Genomic DNA, 4,497 nt, shown 5'->3' on the forward strand with positions numbered 1-4,497 from the left:
TTTTTCATCATTCTTTCAAGAGCCAACAATTTTAACATTCATGAACAACAAATTCAAAAGACATATGCACTGTTCAAGCATACATTCAGAAAACAAAAAGTATTGTCACCACATCAAACTAATTAAGCTAGTTTTAAAGATGAATTTGAAATCCTGTACTTCTTGTTCTTTTGTGATAAAAACAGTTTTCTTTTAAGAAAGGTGATGGATTTCATAGGACATTCATAACTTCAAGGCATAGACACTAAGACACTAATGATCATAAGACACAAACATGGATAAACATAAAACACTAAAATTCGAAAAACAGAAGAATAAAGAACAAGGAGATTAAAGAACGGGTCCACCTTAGTGATGGCGGCTTGTTCTTCCTTTTGAAGGTCTTATTGAGTGCTTGAGCTCCTCAATGTCTCTTCCTTGTCTTTGTTGCTCCTCTCTCATGATTCTTTGATCTTCTCTAATTTTATGGAGGAGAATGGAGTGTTCTTGGTGCTCCACCCTTAGTTGTCCCATGTTGGAACTCAATTCTCCTAGGGAGGTGTTTAGTTGCTCCCAATAGTCTTGTGGAGGAAAGTGCATCCCTTGAGGTATCTCAGGGATCTCATGATGAGAGGGAGATGGCTTTGTATTTGGCCAAAGAGGGGGAGAAGTGGTGGTTTATGAAGGATGGATGTGAGTGGTGAAGAGAAAGAGATGTTGAGGTGATTGGTGAATGGGTGAAGAAGAAGAGAGGGTGGTGGGATTGGTGGGGATCTTGTGGGGTCCACAGATCTTTAGGTGTCAAGGAAAAGTCATCCCTGCACCAAATGGCATCAAAATCCACGTTTTGAGCCATTTCTGGCGTTAAACGCCGGGCTGGTGCCCATTCCTGGCGTTTAACGCCAGGTTCTTGCCCCTTCCTGGCGTTTAACGCCAGTCTGGTGCCCCTTTCTGGCGTTAAACGCCCAGAATGGTGCCAGACTGGGCGTTAAACGCCCAACTGCTAGCCTCACTGGCGTTTAAACGCCAGTGAGTTCTTCCTCCAGGGTGTGCTGTTTTTCTTCCTGTTTTTCATTCTGTTTTTGCTTTTTCAATTGATTTTGTGACTTCTTATGATCATCAACCTACAAAAAAGATAAAATAACAAAAGAAAATAGTTAACTATAAAACATTGGGTTGCCTCCCAACAAGCGCTTCTTTAATGTCATTAGCTTGACAGAGGACTCTCATGGAGCCTCAGAAATGCTCAGAACCGTGTTGGAACCTCCCAACACCAAACTTAGAGTTTGAATGTGGGGGTTCAACACCAAACTTAGAGTTTGGTTGTGGCCTCCCAACACCAAACTTAGAGTTTGGTTGTGGGGGCTCTGCTTGGCTCTGTTTTGAGAGAAGCTCTTCATGCTTCCTCTCCACGATGATAGAGGGATGTCCTTGGGCCTTAAACACCAAGGATTCTTCATTCACTTGAATGGTCAACTCTCCTCTTTCAACATCAATCACAGCCTTTGCTGTGGCTAGGAAGGGTCTGCCAAGGATGATGGATTCATCCATGCACTTCCCAGTCTCTAGGACTATGAAATCAGTAGGGATGTAATGGTCTTCAATCTTCACCAAAACATTCTCTACAAGTCCATGAGCTTGTTTTCTTGAATTGTCTGCCATCTCTAATGAGATTCTTGCAGCTTGCACCTCAAAGATCCCTAATTTCTCCATTACAGAGAGGGGCATGAGGTTTACACTTGACCCTAAGTCACACAAGGCCTTCTTGAAGGTCATGGTGCCTATGGTACAAGGTATAGAAAACTTCCCAAGATCCTGCCTCTTTTGAGGCAGTTTCTGCCTAGACAAGTCATCCAGTTCTTTGGTGAGCAAGGGAGGTTCATCCTCCCAAGTCTCATTTCCAAATAACTTGTCATTTAGCTTCATGATTGCTCCAAGGTATTTAGCAACTTGCTCTTCAGTGACATACTCATCCTCTTCAGAGGAAGAATACTCATCAGAGCTCATGAATGGCAGAAGTAAGTCCAATGGAATCTCTATGGTCTCATTTTGAGCCTCAGATTCCCATTGGAACTCAGAGGAGATTGGTACACGCCCACTGAGGTCTTCCTTAGTGGCGTCCTCCTCCTCTCTTTCCTCTCCACATTCGGCCATGGTTATGGCTTTGCACTCTCCTTTTGGATTTTCTTCTGTATTACTTGGGAGAGTGCTAGGAGGGAGTTTAGTAACTTTCTTGCTCAGCTGACCCACTTGTCCTTCCAAATCTCTAATGGAGGACCTTGTTTCAGTCATGAAACTTTGAGTGGTTTTGATTAGATCAGAGACCATTGTTGCTAAGTCAGAAGTATTCTGCTTAGAACTCTCTGTCTGTTGCTGAGAAGATGATGGAAAAGGCTTGCTATTGCTAAACCTGTTTCTTCCACCATTATTGTTATTGAAACCTTGTTGAGGTCTCTCTTGATTCTTCCATGAGAAATTTGGGTGATTTCTCCATGAAGAATTATAGGTGTTTCCATAGGGTTCTCCTAGGTAATTCACCTCTTCCATGGAAGGGTTCTCAAGATCATAAGCTTCTTCCTCAGATGAAGCATCCTTAGTACTGTTTGGTGCATTTTGCATTCCAGACAGACTTTGAGAAATCAAATTGACTTGTTGAGTCAATATCTTGTTCTGAGCCAATATGGCATTCAGAGTGTCAATCTCAAGAACTCCTTTCTTCTGACTAGTCCCATTGTTCACAGGATTCCTTTCAGAAGTGTACATGAATTGGTTATTTGCAACCATTTCAATCAATTCTTGAGCTTCTGCAGGCGTCTTCTTCAGATGAAGAGATCCTCCAGCAGAGCTATCCAAAGACATCTTGGATAGTTCAGAGAGACCATCATAGAAAATACCTATGATGCTCCATTCAGAAAGCATGTACGAGGGACATCTTCTGATTAATTGTTTGTATCTTTCCCAAGCTTCATAGAGGGATTCTCCATCCTTCTGTCTGAAGGTTTGGATTTCCACTCTAAGCTTACTCCATCTTTGTGGTGGAAAGAACTTTGCCAAGAAGGCATTGACTAGCTTTTCCCAAGAGTCCAGGCTTTCTTTAGGTTGAGAATCCAACCATATTCTAGCTCTGTCTCTTACAGCAAAAGGGAATAGCATCAGTCTGTAGACCTCAGAGTTAACCCCATTAGTCTTGACTGTGTCACAGATTTGCAAGAATTCAGCTAAGAACTGATGAGGATCTTCCATTGGAAGTCCATGGAACTTGCAATTCTGTTGCATTAGAGAAACTAATTGAGGCTTAAGCTCAAAGTTGTTTGCTCCAATGGCAGGGATAGAGATGCTTCTCCCATAGAAGTTGGGAGTAGGTGCAGTAAAGTCACCCAGCACCTTCCTTGCATTGTTGGCATTGTTGTTGTTTTCGGCTGCCATGTGTTCTTCTTCTTTGAAGAATTCGGTCAGGTCCTCTAAAGAGAGTTGTGCTTTGGCTTCTCTTAGCTTTCTCTTCAAGGTCCTTTCAGGTTCAGGGTCAGCTTCAACAAGAATGCCTTTGTCTTTGTTCCTGCTCATATGAAAGAGAAGAAAACAAGAAAATGTGGAATCCTCTATGTCACAGTATAGAGATTCCTTGAAATGTCAGAGGAAAAGAGAAATAGAAAGAAGAAGGGGAAGAAGAATTCGAACTTTAATTAGATAAGGTTCGAATTGTGCATTTAGGAGGAGTGGTACTCCATAAGTAGAAGGATGTGAGAAGGAGGGAAGAGGATTTTCGAAAATTCAATTAAAAGATTTTGAAAACATTTTGAAAATTTGATTGATAATTTTCGAAAATTGAAAGTGAAAAAGAAATCAAGTGATTTTTGAAAAAGATTTTGAAATTAGAAATTAAAAAGGTTTGATTGAAAACTATTTTGAAAAAGATGAGGTTAAAAAGATCTAATTGAAAAGTTATGGTTTTAAAAAGATGTGATTGAAAAGATATGATTTGAAAACAATTTTAAAAGATATGATTTGAAAACAATTTGAAAAGATATGATTTTAAAATTAATGACTTGCCTAACAAGAAAAGATATGATTCAAACATAAAACCTTTCTTAATAGAAAAGGCAAAAAATGTTCAATCAAATCATTAATTGTTAGTAAGTATCTTTGAGAAAGGGAAGAAATTAATTTTGAAAACATTTGATTGAGAAGATATGATTTGAAAAAGATTTGATTTTGAAAAACTTTGAAAACTTGAAAAAAAATTGATTTGAAAACAAAATCTTCCCCCTAGCACCATCCTGGCGTTAAACGCCCAGAATGGTATACATTCTGGCGTTTAACGCCCAAAATGCTACCTTTTTGGGCGTTAAACGCCCAACCAGGTACCCTGGCTGGCGTTTAAACGCCAGTCTGCCTTCTTCACTGGGCATTTTTGAATGCTCAGCTTTTTCTGTATAATTCCTCTGCAGTGTGTTCTGAATCTTCAATTCTCTGTATTATTGACTTGAAAAGACACAAATTAAAAATATTTTTGGATTT

At 39.8% G+C, this 4,497-nt stretch overlaps 1 non-coding gene across 1 annotated transcript; it reads left to right on the top strand.

Annotated features, from left to right (window-relative positions):
- Nucleotides 1-2,892: 2,892 nt before the first annotated feature.
- On the top strand, nucleotides 2,893-3,000 carry LOC130953993 (small nucleolar RNA R71). Its single transcript, XR_009076152.1, has one exon. It is a non-coding gene; the product is annotated as a small nucleolar RNA R71 (small nucleolar RNA).
- Nucleotides 3,001-4,497: the final 1,497 nt, after the last annotated feature.

This window comes from Arachis stenosperma, chromosome 9 (assembly GCF_014773155.1).
Source record: "Arachis stenosperma cultivar V10309 chromosome 9, arast.V10309.gnm1.PFL2, whole genome shotgun sequence".
In the NCBI taxonomy this organism is placed as follows: domain Eukaryota; kingdom Viridiplantae; phylum Streptophyta; class Magnoliopsida; order Fabales; family Fabaceae; genus Arachis; species Arachis stenosperma.